Below are 17,438 nucleotides of genomic sequence, written 5' to 3'. Positions count from 1 at the left end.
TAATAACTTTGTGATCAAACCTGCAATTATATCTATGGTGCAGCAGAACCAATTTGGTAGAGGACCTCATGAAGACCCCAATCAACACTTAGAGGTCTTTTATGAAATATGTGGTACCATGAAAATGAATGGAGTTCCTTCAGATGCAGTTAGATTATTATTATTTGGGTTTTCTCTAAGAGATAGGGCAAAGCAATGGCTGAATTCTTTGGCCCCTAATAGCATCGCCACTTGGGAGCAGTGTGAGCAACAATTTCTTGATAAATTCTATCCACCAAGCAAAACCACTCATATGAGGAATTTAATTGCAAGCTTTAAGCAAACTGACTCAGAATCTCTTTTTGAAGCATGGGATAGATATAATAGTATGCTTAGACAATGCCCACATCATGGGTTGGAAAGATGGTTAGTGTTGCACACTTTTTATAATGGTATCAACTATCATACCAAAGTATCCCTTGATTCAGCTGCTGGAGGGGCACTTATGAATAAAAGTTTAGATGAGGCTGAAGAAATTATTGACAGTGTAGCACAAAATCATCATCAATGGGCAAATGAAAGAAGTGGTGGCTATTCTTCTGTAAACCCAACAATTAAAGCATCAGGGAAGTTTGATGTAGATGCAGTCACTCTTTTGTCTGCAAAATTGGATGCTCTTACAAAGAAATTTGAGAATATGGGGACTAGTGCTAATATGGTCAATGCTATTAGTACATCTTGTGAAGTATGTGGGAGTTCAGAGCATTCAAATGACTCCTGTCCATTGGGAGCTATCACTGCACAAATCAATCAACTGGAACAATGTGATGCAATCATGAGTTACAATCAAAGGCAGAACAACCCATACTCAAATACTTATAACCCTGGATGGAAGAGCCATCCCAATTTTTCTTACAGAAATAATCAAGATCAAGGACCATCTATGGGGGCAAGACCAAATTTTCAAGCTGGGCAACAAAATTTTCAACATCTATCTTCTCAAGGCTTACCAAAGTCAAATATTGAAAAGATGCTTGAAGAAATTATCTCAAGTCAGAATGAAATGAAGCAAGATTTAGCAAAGCTCATTCAGAGAATGGATAATTCTGAAAAGCATCAAAAGATCCAGGATAGTCAAATTGCCCAACTAGCTTCCTCATCATCCAGAGCACCAGGACAACTTCCAGGAAAACCTGATGTGAATCCTATGGAGCATTGCAATAGAATTGAGCTTAGGAGCGGACGGACCTTGGGAGACTCCCAAGTGACTGCTCCAAAAGGGATACAAAAAGAAGAAGAGCTCTCTCCTCCTATACCAAATCGAATTCAAGCTAATGAGGAGAGTACCATTGAGGTTGAAGAGACTCTTCCACTGAACCATCAGAGCAAAGCTGTCCCTTTTCCTCAGAGACTTACAATGCTCAAGAAAGATGAAGAATTTGGCAAATTTTTAGAAAAAGTTAAGGAAATTTGTGTAGAGGTACCTCTTATTGATGCTATTCTTCAAATGCCTAGATTTGTCAAATTCCTGAAGGATCTCATGTCAAACAAGAGAAGAAGAGGAGAGGTTGAGACCATTGCGCTTAGTGAGGAATGTAGTGCTATTTTTGAGAAGAACACTTCCCCAAAACTAAAGGACCCAGGGAGCTTTTATATTCCTTGCAGCATAGGAAAAGAATTTTTTGAAAAAGCTTTTTGTGATTTGGGAGCAAGTGTTAGCCTCATTCCCTATTCAATTTGTAATAAATTAGGTCTCAAAAACATTAAACTTACTACTATGGCACTTCAACTTGCCGATCATTCCTGCAGGTACCCTTTGGGTATTATAGAAGATGTGCCAGTAGAGGTGGATGGGAATGTTATTCCCACAGATTTTTTTGTGTTGGACATGGAAGAGGACCCTAGGATTCCTATCATATTAGGAAGACCTTTCCTTGCTACAGCTGGAGCTATAATTGATGTCAAAAATCATAAGCTTTCTTTGGTAATTGGTAAGGAAAGGTTGGAATATGATTTATCTAATATCTCTAACCATGTCTCGTCTCTTTTAAATGCTTGTAGCAGGACAAGCATTTATAAACTTGAGGAATGGAATTTCCATCCTCATGGAAGGCCACCAAATGAAGGAGACAATGTGGTGGAAGATGTTGGGAGAAGATCTCCCAACAAAAACGAAAAGTATATCTGTCCTCCAAGGGCGAGGAAAAGAAGTGAATGATCAAGTTTGGTCAAGCTAAAGACCTTAAACAAGCGCTTCTTGGGAGGCAACCCAAGGGTTCTTTTAGTTAGTTTGGATTTGTGTTTTAATTTCTTTTAGTTTGATGCATTCTTTTGATTTTGTTTTCAGGTTAGGTGCAAAACAGAGCCCGACCGTGTGCTATACACGGCCAGGTGAAAGTTACAGAGAAGGGAAGTGCTTGGGCCGTGTCATCCAGACACGGCCGTGTAGGATTTCCCGAGGAGAAAAGGGTCTAGACCGTGTCTCAAACACGACCGTGTAAAGAGTCCCGAGAAGAAAGATGGAGAGGCCGTGTCCCAGACACGGCCGTGCGAGGAAACCAGTGAAAGAAGAGGGGGAGGCCGTGTGGATCTGCACGGCCCGTGTCTGGAATCCAGAGAAGGAAGAGGGGGAGGCCGTGTGGATCTGCACGACCCGTGTAGGGGAGCTATTAAAGTGTTCTTTCTACCTCACACGGCCAGATCTTGGCCGTGTTCCGCACACCCCCAACTCTCCAAAACATCTCTTTCTCTCCCAATCTCTTAAAAACTCCTCTCTAATCTCTCAAGATCTCTTAGATCCGGATTCTCCTCCTCTCTAAGACTTGGGCTCTTTGTTCTCCTAACCTAAGATCTTTGCTCTTTGAAGTTTTGTTCTTTGAGTTCCAATTTTCCAACCCTAGATAATTCTTCCCCTATCTAAACTCATCAAGATGTCCAACATTTTGAAGAAACTTCGCAAAGGAGGTGGTGGATCCAGTGGAGACAAAGGGAAGGAGCCATCAAGGGATAAAGGAAAACAACCAGTGAAGGAAAAAGGCAAAAGGACTTCACGCAACGAAGGTAATGACAATGAATTCAATATTGTGTTTAGAAATGATAAGTAACTAGATTTGCAATTCTTGTCAATAGAAAGATAGTGTGTACTAGATATATGGACCCAACTGTTCTTGATATGCTTGGAATTAGGGAAGATGTAGATTTGATGATTGGGTTTTTGGAGTGGAGTGATATTATGTACACACACTTGCCTGCATATCCTCGTCTTGTTTTGGAATTTTTAAGTTCATTGGATGCCCATTTTACTAATGAAGATGATTATTTTGGAAAAATCTCATTTAGACTAATGAATCAAGAATTTCTATGGACATTTAGTGACTTTAATTCTTGTTTTGGATTAACCACCGGGAGCCCTCGTAGGTTTGATCCAAGGTTTAATTGGAATCATTTTTGGAATGCAATAATTGGGTTAGATCAACCTTATGAGCCTTCAAGAGCTAAGGCCTCCAATATGCAAAACCCCATCTTTAGGTATCTACATAGAGTCATGAGTAAAACTATTTCTGGTAGGGGAGAGAGTGATGGGTAGTTAAAAAGATAGAGCTTTATGCTTTATGGGCTATGCTTTATAAGGTTGAATTTGATTCTGGTTTTCATTTTGTTCAAACCTTATTAAGATCTGCTAGGGCATCATTGGGATCAATTGTTTTTGGTGGTTTGATTACCCGAATAGCTTATAATTTAAATCTTGATGTTGATGGGTTGGAAATAATTCATGGTAATGACATGATTGACATTGATGCATGTCTTGCTATGAAAATGATCGTTCGGGATGAGAATGGTTTCGCGTTTCCTAGGAGGAGTGGTTCTCCTTTACCCCTTCCTTTTCCTGAACGAACTACTATTCGTAACCCGGCTAATTGGGTAATTTTTGAGTTAGATTTTGAGGATGACCCTTCTATACCTGGAGACACTGAGCCACATCATGAGCCCTCGTCATTTGGACACCCGCAGCCTTCTAGTTTTATGGAGCCTGCTAGGCATTCTTTTGCATATGGCACGGGATCTTCTAGGTTTGATTTTTCAGATTTTCATACGTCTCTAGAATCACTTCATGAGAAGCAAGATGCCCAACGAAAAATGTTGGAGGGTTGCTTCTCTTTATCTGATGATCAGTTTAGGGAGGTACAAAATCATTTTCAGTTTACGAGGAATTTTCAAGGTCAAGTGGCTGAGTTTGTGCAGGATTATGATACTGATCAGGCTAGGATGAGAGATTTTATGCAGAGCATGACACTTACTAGCCAACAAGTAGATGCTTTATATGAGTATCATAGATCCTTGGGTGAGATTCCAGGTTTTCCTAGTTTTCCTATTGGCCAACCACGTCGTAGACCTCCTTTCCCTCGTCCACCTCCACCTCCTCCACCATACTGATTTCATCGGGACGATGAAAAGTTTAAGTCTGGGGGGGGTGTCATGTATTGTTTAGTTTGGTTTTTAGTTTTTGTTAGTTTTTCATGTTGGTTCTTATTTTTCATTGCTTGTTGCTTTATTTTGCTTGTTTTTGAAATAATCATGGCAAAAAAATTTTGAGAACATCAAATCTTCACTTATATGCTTTCTTGGATTCAAGTGAAATGTTAGCACGATTATTGTCTTGATTCATGATGTTCGAATGATGCTAGTAGTAAACTTTGTGTAGTTCTTTTTTCTATCTTGGGAAGCATTAATAAGCTAAGAATCTTATGGTGATGAGTTTTAGTTTTGGTTCAACCTTAAGGATTTTATCTTCACTACACTTGTGCTTGATGCTTGAATAGTTGATGTCATTGAAATAGTCATGATTCATCTTGTTTGCTTAGTACTTGGTTTCCATGGTGATTTCTCAACTTTCATTTTGGTTACTGGATAAGGCTCAAATCATTAAAGCTCATTTGGAAAAATCAAAATATTCCAACATGTGTGCTAAAAGTACATTTGTGAATAAGTTTTGCACAATGCAAACACTTATAAAAAAAAAAAAAGGATATAAAAAATAATTGTCATGAGTGGAATCTACCAAGTCACCCCTTTGAGACCGAGTTAGGTTACTGGGGAAATGACTGCTTAGCTTCTCTTGAGATTGAGCACACCTTTGAGACCTTGGGTTAGTTGAGAAATATGAACCAAGTGAATGGTGAGTAAGTGCCTATCACTGGTTACTTGTCTTTCACTGGAAACATTAGGAATTCAAATTTGATGACGACTTGACTAGGACATGGATTGAAACTTGAAGGGTGTTGAGTTATTTTTACACTGTGCACAAGATTCTTATGCTTGAACCATACTTTACTTGTTTCCATGATCATGCTTGTTAATGAAACTTTTTGATAGAATTAGGAAAGTGCACTAGGTTTTATGAATGTGTTGTAGAACATATGAATTTAGACTACAGCATTTTGCTTGAGGACAAGCAAAGGTTTAAGTCTGGGGGTATGATGTGCGTAGATTATATACTCTTTTATGCATGTTTTTACGCACATTTACATACTTTGAGCATGCTTGATCTATGCATTTTTATACTTCCAGCTTTCCTTTTAGCATATTTACTCTTTTGGTTCGGAGATATGCTTTTTGTGCATTTTCTGTACACAGGAGTCGAAATTGGTGAAGATTATGCGTCCTCGGGCAAGCTTGGAAGTAATTGAAGGGAGAGAGCATCAGGCCGTGTACCACACATGACCGTGTGGTCTTAACAGGAAGGGAAGAGGACATGGCCGTGTGAATCTCACACGGTTGTGTCTTGATTTGAAGAAATCAGAGCAGATGCTTTACATGGCTGTGTGCATCTACACGGTCGTGTGAGGTTTCCAGAGGCCAAGCAGGTGGTGGCCGTGTGCATCACACTGCCGTGTGAAGTTTCCAGAGACCAAGCAGGTAGTGGCCGTGTGCACCACACGGCCGTGCAGCTTTGGCAGAGAGGGAACTGGACATGGCCGTGTGAATCTCACACGGCCGTGTCGTGGGGCCGTGTGGCGCCCGATTTCCTCCTCTATTTAAACCTTCCTTCTTGAATTGAAAGGGGATCTCTCCCCCTTTGGGAGAAGGCAAGATTTGGTGGTTTCCTCCCATTCTTGGGAGGATTTCTGGGCGATCCGAGGGGAGTTATTAACGATTTCGACTCCGGAGCGAGGATTGGATCCGAAGACGAGGCTTCTTCGTAGATAAGTTTTCTCTTTCCCCCTTTTCTTGGTTTCTTGGATTGGGGATTTAAGAAATGCTTGTAATCTTTATTTCTTCGGGTATTCTTCCTCGATTCATGGAGTAGATCTTGTATTCTAGGATTAAGAGAGTATTTGTATGATGGATTGATGTAATCTCTTGTGGATTTGCCATTTTCTTGTTTCAATGACATTGTCTTGCTTGTATCAATTAGATCTTGAATGATTAATAGTGATTTGTGCTTAATTCTCATTCTTGATTGATTGTTTGGATTTCTTGTGGACTTTGTAAAGATAAACTCTCACTCGATCATCCGAGGGATCCACGTGACAGGTGCAAGCCCGTGTAAGGACGTTTGAGAGATAATCTTGAAGAGGAAATAGGAATATTCAAGAGAGTAGGATGGATTTTGTGATTAGTTTCTTGTATCTTGATAGATTAATAAGTTGTGGGCTTCTATGTTGATATCCGAGGAAGGCATAGTAATAGGTGCACTTCTGTGTAAGGACAACGTAGGTTCACGTCTAATTGATCATATTTAGATACATTTCTCAGTCCTTAGCCGGTTATCTATTGCAAGAGAGAACCGGCAACTTTCTACAAGTGTTTGGCAATTGAGGGATAAGAATTGGTGAACCATTTACATTCAAGAAACCTTACAAAGAAACCGAAACTCCTAGAATCTCCCTTTATCATAACCCAAAACACTAAACTCTTGTTTGTTGATCTTTAATATTAGATTTGTTTACCTTCACTTTGCATTTGAAACGATTGGATAGTTGTTTAGCTAATTCGCATTGAGACATTTCTAGTGCTTATTCCAGTCCCTGTGGATACGATAATCTTTTATATTACTTGCGACATTTCCGTACACTTGCGGAGCGTAACATGTGTACATGACATAACCTGAGGGTTTTGTAGATCTACAGCATACTAGCAGAGTATGCAAGCTGCATAAGTCTATTTATGGACTAAAGCAAGCTTCTCGGAGCTGAAATCTTCGATTCGATGATGCAATCAAACAGTTTGGTTTCATCAAGAATGAAGATGAACCTTATGTCTACAAGAAGGTTGTAGGGAACACAGTTGTCTTCCTTGTGTTGTATGTGGATGACATACTACTCATTGGGAACGACATCCCTTTGTTGCAGTCTATAAAGACTTGGCTAGGGAATTGTTTCTCAATGAAGGACTTAGGTGAAGCAGCCCGTATTCTAGACATACAGATCTATAGAGATAGATCTAAGAGGTTGCTTGGCCTAAGTCAAAGTACATATATTGACAAGGTATTTCTACGGTTTGTCATGCAGAACTCCAAGAAGAGATTTCTGTCGATGTCACATGGTGTGAGTCTTTCGAAGACTCAAAGTCCCTCTTCTAGAGAGGAGAGAGATCGCATGGATACGATCCCTTATACCTCAGCCATAGGATCTATCATGTACGCCATGCTATGTACTCATCCTGATGTTTTGTATGCTTTGAGCATGACGAGCAGATACCAGTCGATCTAGGTAAAAGTCACTGGATAGCAGTCAAGAATATTCGTAAGTACTTAAGAAGGACTAAAGAATATTTCTTGATATATGGAGGTGATGATGAGCTAGCGGTAAAAGGTTACAGTGATGCCAGCTTCCAAACTGACCAGGATGATTATAGATCGCAGTCTGGGTTCGTGTTTTGCTTGAATGGTGGTGTTGTGAGCTGGAAGAGTTCAAAACAGGACACAGTTGCTGATTCTACAATAGAGGCCGAGTATATTACTGCATCATAAGCAGCAAAGGAGGCAGTTTGGATCCGCAAGTTTATTACTAAGCTTGGGGTGGTTTCTAGCATAGCCGATCTGATAGAGCTCTATTGTGACAACAATGGAGTAATTGCACAGGCTAAGGAACCTCGCTCACACTAGCGGACCAAACACATACTACAATGCTTCCATCTCATTCGAGAGATCATCAATAGAGGAGATGTGAAGATTTGTAGAGTATCCACAGAGGCTAACATCACAGATCGCTTGACCAAGGCTTTGGCACAGAGAAAGCATGATGGTCACACTAGGTCATTAGGCCTTAGAGCCTACACTAATTAGCACTAGTGCTAGTGGGAGATTGTTAGTTAGAGCCCTAGAGCCAATCATATGATGATTGTTGTATGTACTTATTGTATCTTATTCCAATGTATATAAAGGTATTTCTTTTGGTTATTATACTTACTTGTATTGGTGCCAAGTAACTAAGTATAATAATGTCCTTGAGTAGAAGGTTCTTATCTATATCAATCGATTAGTTGAATCGATAGTGAGATGATATAGAGAACACTGCTCTTAATCATTCCTAGTCAAGTATTAACATTCAGGGACAGTGTTAATGTGACGAGACTAGCATGTAACTCAACTCGATGACTTGATCTCACAAGTCATGGATATAGAGATATCAAGTTGACACATGAGTATGCATTGGATAATGTATACTGAGTGACCCACCATGAAAAAGTATCATGGATCGTTATATGAATGTCATATACTTTCTCATGTGGCTATTAGTATGACTATTAGTCCTTGGACCTAAAGTCACCATGGTTCCCTACATAATGAGTTGCATTCTTTGGCTTCGTCAAACGTCACCCATAACTGGGCGGACTATAAAGGCGATTACTGGGTATGTAACAAATTATGCGGAGGGATGTGAGTGATATAGATGAGATCTATCCCTCCTATATAACGGGAGTGACATCGTTATTCTTGATAGAGTGAGACCACTAAGTGCATGACCATGCCCAAGTGAGTCAATATGAGATATTGAGCTCATTTGATTAGTGTGAGTCTACTTGGAGTTCAAGATTTAGATTGATTAGAGGATGACACGGTCTATGTCTCACATTGATCAACCTAGATGTCAAGGATAGAAGGACACTTGTCATATATTGTGAAGAGTCACAATTAGTAGTCACAATGGTGATGTTGGATCTCAACATTCTTGTAACTTGGGTAGTAATGATGTGTTGCTAGATACCGCTCATTACTTATACTTCTAAAAGGGTTTAGGAGCATTGCCAACGTTACAAGAACCTATAGGGTCACACACAAAGGGAAATTAGATAGAGATTAGGTTCATTTGATGAACCAAGAGGATTAGGTTCATGTGATGAACCAAATTGGATTAAGAGTAATCCAAATTAAACTAATTGAGTTGGACTCGATTTGATTCATGTGTTCAATGGATCTAATTTAGATTATGTTTCATTGAATCAATTTAATCAATGAATAGAGATTCATTATATTAAATTAATTTGAATCAAATGGTTAGATTTGATCAACCATGGGAGAGAAGTGGTCAAGTTTGACTTGACTTGAGAGGGAAGATGAAAGGTCAAGTTTGACTTGACCATTTCCACCTCATTTGTGAGTTGGCATTAAGTGGGCCAATGATGATGTTCCACGTCATCAAGGTTGGCTTATGTGTGTGCCACATCATGAGGGAGATCAAGAGTTGTAACCCTTGATATCCCATGGAGGTTTAAAACCTCTCCTTGAAGTGGCCGGCCACTTAACTTATTGTGAGAGTTTCATTTTGTTTTGTAACTCCATCTTCTTCCTCTTTGCTTTCTTCTTCTCTCCCTCTCCTCCACCTTGGCCGAAACCTCCTTGAGTGCTAGCACACTTAAGAGGTTTTTCTCCACCTAATCGTTCATGTGGATACACATAGAGGGGTGTTTACTTGACACCCTTGAGATCCGGCATCTTCTTGGACGAGTGGGATAAGCGAAGGGCTTCGCTACAAAGGTATATCTTTCTTCCTTGTAGATCTAAGGTAGATCTAGGATTAGAGAAACTTGTACGTGAAATTATGAAATTTTTATCTTCGCACGGATCCGGTGGCATGGGACTTCGGGGTTTCCGCAACGCAAAAAGCAATTTTTGCGGCTCAAAAGTTCCAACAAAAAGAATCTTTAGATACTTAAAAGGCACATCCAACGTAAAAATGTGGTACCCTAGAATAACCAATTTTGAACTTATAGGGTTCTCTAACTCAAATTATGCCGACTGTAAACTAGATAGAAAAAGTACGAGTGGTGGTTGCCAACTACTTGGATCATCACTTGTATGCTAGTTTAATAGAAAATAACACTATGTCGCTTTATCTAATATTGAGGTAGAATATATTGTTGGAACTCCAAGGTTGTTTTGATATGATCAAATAGGGGTTGAGTTTGTTTTTGCAGGGTAATTCACCCCTCCCCTCTTGCCGACCACCAAGGGACCAACATATATAACAATAGGAGAATGTGTTGCACAACTATTATATATAATGCACACCCTAAAAGACTTTAATCTAAACTTTAAAAATACGAAAGTATTAATTGATCATATTAGCTCAATTAACTTAACAAAAAATTTAGTGCATCATTTAAGAATCAAACACATCGAAAGCAAGCGACACTTTATCAGGGATCATGTAACTAAAGAAGATATTAAACTCAATTACATTGAGTCCAAATCAAACTTAGCTGACATATTTACCAAACCCCTCCCTGAAAGTGAATTTAGTAATTTACGTCGACAATTAGGAATGCACTTCATAGACTAGGACTTACTTTAACTATATTTGGTTTGAAAATTCTAGGAAAAATTCATTACTTATGTTTTCTAAAAATTCCCATTTCCCTAGTATTTTAAAATTTGTTTTGGTCTTAGTGTAGGACAATTCTCTAGAAAGCATGATCCTATAGATCTAGGTAACGAGCATCTCATAAACACACTAGGTTTACCTTGATTGTTTATTTAAGAACTTAGAATAGCGTAAGATGCATATACCTTTTACCTGGACTTCAGAAGTTTATATCAATACATCAACATAAGTCTATACGATAAATACAATAGTACATTGATCAAGTTAAATAGTCCTTTTTCAGTAATTTCTAACTAGACATTAGTACTTAACTTGACTAATCAAGTGAACACTGCTATCTTCTGATAGTTAGTTAGTAATAATGGTTAGATATTTAAGGATAATTTTAAGATGAATATTAAGTTTTAAATATAAATATATATAAACACTTTCAAAATGATTTATTTCCTTTCTTACTACTTTTAGAAAAAAGGAGTTTTTTTACAATTTTTTTTAAAATGCTTTAGTTAGATATTTCAAAATTTATTTCCAAAAGTTGCACTGATGGTATTTTACTTTACTTAATCTTTGTAAAAACTATTTTCCAAAATACTTTTCAAACTTACTTTGTAAAAATTCTTATACATTTTCAAAATATCTATTTTGAAAAATAAAATGCAAGTGTTTTAAAAATTGTATTGAAAAAATTTCTTAAACATACTTTGAAATATATTTTGAAAGATATTTTTGAAAAAAAATACTTTGGAAAGTCTTTGAAGAGTTTTATACAAAGGTTATCTTTTCACTTTAAAAAAATTCTTTGAAAAATCTTTTAAACATTTGATTTGAAAACAATTTTATAAATATTTCCAAAACTACTGTCAAAAATATTTTTGGAAAAATAATTTGTAAAACCTTTCAAAAGTTGTCTTGAACAATTGAAATTACTTTGCAATAGTTTTTTTTAAAAATAAGTTTTTTGAAATCTATCTTGAAAAATAGTTTTAAAATTCTTGCAAAATTTAGGGGGCGTTTGGTTTACGTTTTCCACGCTGTTTTCTGTTTTCATTTTCTGAGAAAATGGAAAACGCGTTTGGTTTGCGTTTTCCATGTTCATTTTTAAGAAAATGAGAGAGTGTTTTCTAAGAAAACGAAAAACACGGAAAAGTCATTTTCTAAAAAATGAAAAACGTGCGTTTTTCAAAAAATGAAAATGAAAATGGGGCAAACCAAATGCACCCTTAGTTTTTCGAATGGTTTGTTTTTTTGGAATATAATTTTTTTAAATGTTGAAAACCTTTTCAAAAGTTTAAAACTTTCTTTCAAAATACTTTAGAAAAATTTTAACTCCAATAAATCTACAGATTTTGTGATTACTTTTATTACTTGCCATGCTTACTTTGAAAGTTTTATCATATTTTTTTTTTATAATTTGGTACATTATCTGCATATTTTTTGATGAATACAAAAGGAGAAGAGTAGGGGATTAAGTTAGAAATAGAATGTGAAAGAATAGATGATCAAGAGAAGAAACAAAGAATAGACTTATGCATATCAAGTTCTTCTATGCATTGTTTTTTCTCTAAATATATTTTTATGCACTTGTTTTTCCTAACTTTAACCCAGGTTGTCATTAAATTAAAATGAGAAAAATTATTGGTACAATTTTTACTAACGGTCTAACTTAGGTTTTGATGAATGATAAGTAAGTTAAGTTAGGTATTTTTATAATCTAATGCATTTACCAAGCATGCAGGGATTGATGAGTCTAGGGGACCTGACACCAGGATGAAACTCAACTAGGTTTGAGGACTCAATAATTAGTGTGAAGTCCTGATAGGTCAAATGGCCGACCTGATATCTGGTAGGAAGTTCGGCTAAGTCCGCGGGGTCTAACAGCAGGCCGAAGTTCAGTTGAATCTACAGACCTGACAACTAGGTAGAAGACTTGGTGGGTCGAGAGGCTAGTCGATAGACTACAAGTTGGTAAGTGAAGATAAATCACTAGAGGAGACTAACTCAGTGAGGATGTGTCTTGGTTGATGGGGCAGTAGGCATAAGTCTAATTTAGGTCCATTTCAAAATTCTAAATTGAGATCTTGACTAGATCCTGGTGTGGAGGATAAAGTCTAAGTCATAAATTAATCATATTATAATTGTGCTAACTTTATTTTAAAGTTTAGATATTTTTGTGTTACACTAACACATTTTACAAGATAAAAGGGGCACAAAGTGCCTCAGGTGAACAGTAGCCGAGGCGCCTTCGGGAGCTTTGAAGGCACCTTGAGTACTATTCATGGAAGACGTCTTCGAGGGTTTGAAAGGCGCTGATCCGGTGGTCAAGGCAGGGGACCCCCTTGCAAGAGGTCAACGCCACGGGGAGATCAAAGGGCCGGGGGGTCCATCGGAGGAGGATGAGCCGACCGGATTCGGAAGAAAAGGACAGACCGATCGGCTAAACCGAGGAGCATCCAACAGTAAAAGGTGCCCTGACAGGGGTCGGGGTTCCGACGCTCAGTTGAAACAATGTCTAAGAGCCGAGCGGAAGGCACTCGCCCGGAAGTCTCCCCAGCATATCAATGCAAGCGACAGGCGAGACGTGAGGGGTGTGCCGCCCGGCCGGCGCAGGGGAGGAGGGCCGTCCGGACGACGGTCTCCGTCCAGCCGGCCGGACGTACGTCCCGGCCGGCGGTGGGTAAAGGGGGATAGGAACATCTTCTGACAGCCGTCAAGTCCTATGGCTAGGCCATACTCCAAGTCTGACAACGAGGTGTTCTGTTGTCCCATCGAAGACGTGATTGGACTGTAGCAGTATGGCGTCAGGTATGCGTTCTGACAGACACATACCGAAGTATGGGCTGCGGACATGCATGTGCCTCGGTGGACGCACAGGAACCCTTTCACCATCCTATATAACGAGCCTCATACTTCGCCGGAGGTACGCGTTCAAGGCCTTTGGAACTACTTTTTCCACCACCTGCTTACCTGACTTGAGCGTCGGAGGGTCGCCGCCGGGAACCCCTTCCAGGCCCGACTTCTGTGCAGGTTCGCCGGAGCTTCGTGCCACCAGTCGAAGATCCACATCAGCAGTCGAAGAGCGCCCCGTGCCCAGCGTCCGTTGATTCAGCATTCGGACAGGATCAAATTGGCACCGTCTGTGGGAACGCTACTGCATCCGAACGGAAACAATGGACGAGGCTGGACGACAACACACGGTGACCCTTTCGACGGAGGAACTCGACGCTCTGATCGAGATAAGGGCCGCCAAGCTTGTGGAGCAAAAATAGAAAGCCACAGCCGAGCGGCCGGAGCAGCAAGCAACGTCAGCGTCTGGTGGTCGAGCGGAAGCACCGCCGGACACCCTTGCATTTCATCGAGCCCTATTTCGCACCCCTGAAGCCGCAACAGCTCATAGAGATCGTGGATCTTCTTCGGACGAAATGCCTAGACGAGATGACAGAAAAGGGAAAGCCCCCCGAGCGGACGCATCACCCGAGAGGATTAATCGCCAATTTTCAAAGGCTATTCTACGAGATCCTCTGCCGAAGCACTACGTGCCTCCGACGATCGGCGAGTATAATGGGGCAACCGACCCAGACGATCATCTGGGTAAGTTTGATAACACAGCTACGCTTCATCAATATACAGATGGAGTAAAATGCCGAGTTTTTCTTACCACTCTCGCGGGATCGACTCAACGGTGATTTCGGAGGCTGCCGGACGGATCCATCACAAGCTTCAAGGATTTCCGGACGGCCTTCTTCCACCACTTCACAAGCAGTCGGCGCTATCAGAAAACCAGTGTTAGTCTGTTTGCCATCAAACATGAGCCAAGAGAGCCGCTCAGAGCCTATATCCAGCGGTTTAATCAGGTAGTCATGGATATTCCAACAGCCACCTCAGAGACAATGATGAATGCATTTACACAAGGCCTCGTGGACGGGGACTTCTTTCGCTCGCTCGTTCGGAAGCTGCCTCGAGACTATGACCATATGCTGCACCGAGCCAACGAGTACATCAACGTGGAGGAGGCCCAAGCGGCTCGAAGAAAGGAAGCTCCGACTGATCGGGCTCCACCTGCCGAGCAGAAGCATCCCACTGCTCATCAACCGCCAAGAGGACCAAGGGCCGAAGCAATTCGCTCCCCTCATGTGAGGACCCACGTGCAAGAGGTAGCGGCCGCTCGGCCCAAGCCAAATAAGAAATGGACCCCGATGTTCTGCTCCTTCCACCGGACGGATACGCACAACACAAGGGATTGTCGAAGTCTTCCCTTCGTGGCTCACCCCGTGTCTCGGAACGACGACCGACGGTCTCCCTCAGTCGACAGGCGACAAAGAACTCATGAAGCAGATCGGACGCGAGCTGATAGGCGACAGCAACAGACTCCCGATTGGCATCGCTCCCCAAGGCAGGAGAATCGCCCGGATAGAACGATCTCACCATCCGCCGAAGAAGAAAATAAAGCAATGCTTCTCGAGGCGAGATCAATATCATAGCAGGGCCGGAGGAGATTCTAACCGAGCCAAAGGCGAGCGGCGTCCATACTCCAAATCCATGCGGTCATGCAGCCAAGAAGAGGCGAGCGGACCGAAATCGCCGTCCAGGGGACTTGGAAGGAGTTGAAGTACCTCATGACGACGCTCTGCTCATCAAAGCGGTAATAGCCAACTACACTATTCACTGTGTATTTATTGACACAGGAAGCTCGGTCAACATCATATTTAAGAATGCGTTTGATCAACTACAAATTGACCGAGCCGAGCTGCTGCCCATGACAACCCCACTCTACGGGTTCACGGGCAACAAAGTCCTGCCGGTCGGGCAAATCCGGGTAGCCATCTCACTGGGAGAAGAGCCGCTCAAGAGGACAAGGACAGTGAACTTCGTGGTGGTGGATTCTCCCTCGTCCTACAACGTCATTTTGGGACGACCAGCGCTCAGCGAGTTCCGGGCAGCCGTCTCAACCTTCCACCAGAAGATCAAGTTCCCCGTCGAAGACAAAGTAGGAGAGGTACGGGGAGACCAACTGGCAGCTCGGCGATGCTACATTGAAATGGTCCGAGCAGAAGCAAGTTCCGCTCGGAAATCGCCACGGATCGAGGTGAATGCTATAACTGAAAAGCCTCCCTCTTTAGTTTACGAAGAAAAGGAGGAAGTACAGATACACCCCACCCGATCGGAGGCTACAACATTCATCGCGTCCGATCTGGAGGTGAAGCAGAAAGAGGAGCTGATCCAATGCCTCAGAAGGAACCATGATGTCTTCGTCTGGTTGACACATGAGCTGCCCGGAATTTCACCAAGTGTAGCGCAGCATGAGCTCCACGTCCGACCGGACGCTCGACCTGTGAAGCAGAGAAAAAGAGATTTCAGCGCCGAGCAGAATGCCATCATCCGAGCGGAGGTGGAGAAGCTTTTGGAAGCTGGCCATATACGTGAGGTGCAGTTCCCGAGCTAGCTGGCTAACGTAGTATTAGTCTCCAAGCCGGGCAACAAGTGGAGAGTATGCATAGATTTTCGGGATCTCAACAAAGCCTGCCCGAAAGACTTTTACCCCCTGCCCCGGATTGATCAGCTGGTGGACTCTACGGCCGGCTGCGAATTAATATGTATGCTCGATGCTTACTCGCCCGTGAAGATCAAGAAAAAGTCAGCTTCGTGACAGCCGACGGCACATATTGCTATAATGTGATGCCGTTCGGATTGAAGAATGCGGGAGCCACCTATCAGCGCTTGATGAATAAAGTATTCAGAGAACAGATCGGGCGAAATCTGGAAGTGTATGTGGACGACATTCTCATCAAGACCGTCCGAGCGGCCGATCTCTTCAATGACATGGAGGAAACCTTCCGAACGCTGCGCAAATATGGAGTCAAGCTAAATCCCCAGAAGTGCCTGTTCGGAGCAAAAGGAGGGTATTTTCTGGGATACATAGTGACCGAGTGGGGAATCGAAGCAAATCCCAGCAAGGTGAAAGCTCTACAAGACATGCCGCCTCCAAGAAATACAAGGAAAGTGCAACGTTTGACCGGTCGGATAACCGCCCTGTCCCGATTCATCTCCAAAACTGTCGACCGGAGCCTCCCTTTTTTCAAAATCTTGCGCAAGGCCACAAGGTTTCACTGGGATGAAGAATGTGATCGGGCATTCGAAGACTTGAAGGCATATCTGAATTCTCTCCCGGTATTGGCCAAGCCGGCTGCAGGTGAACCACTTTGTATTTACTTGTCTTCAACCGAGCAAGCAATCGGCTCGGCGTTAGTGAAGGCGAGCGGAGAGGAGCCCGTGTATTTCCTTAGTCACATTTTAAAAGATGCTGAATCTCGCTACACTGGACTCTAAAAGCTGGCTTTTGCTCTGGTCCTCGCAACTCGGTGCCTTCGCCCATACTTCTTGGCGCATACCATCATTGTCAAAACCAATAGCCCACTCGGGCGTATATTATTGAATCCAGAAGCGTCCGGGCAGCTCATCAAATGGACGATGGAGTTAAGTGAATTTGACATCCAATACCAGCCCCGCTCGGCAATCAAAGCACAATCCTTGGCCGATTTTGTGACTGAGGTGCAAAGGCCGGAGCCGGAAGCTATGTGGAGAGTATATGTGGATGGGTCGTCCACTCGGCTCGGAAGCGGGATTAATATTACTCTC

General features: G+C 41.7%; 1 non-coding gene across 1 annotated transcript; it reads right to left on the bottom strand.

Moving 5' to 3' along the window:
* Window positions 1–290: 290 nt before the first annotated feature.
* On the bottom strand, window positions 291–396 carry LOC122013172. Its single transcript, XR_006120504.1, has one exon. It is a non-coding gene; the product is annotated as a small nucleolar RNA R71 (small nucleolar RNA).
* Between the last annotated feature and the right edge of the window lie 17,042 nt (window positions 397–17,438).

The sequence above is a fragment of the Zingiber officinale genome, chromosome 8A (genome assembly GCF_018446385.1).
Source record: "Zingiber officinale cultivar Zhangliang chromosome 8A, Zo_v1.1, whole genome shotgun sequence".
NCBI classification, from domain to species: domain Eukaryota; kingdom Viridiplantae; phylum Streptophyta; class Magnoliopsida; order Zingiberales; family Zingiberaceae; genus Zingiber; species Zingiber officinale.
This window is presented reverse-complemented; position numbering and strand designations above follow the sequence as displayed.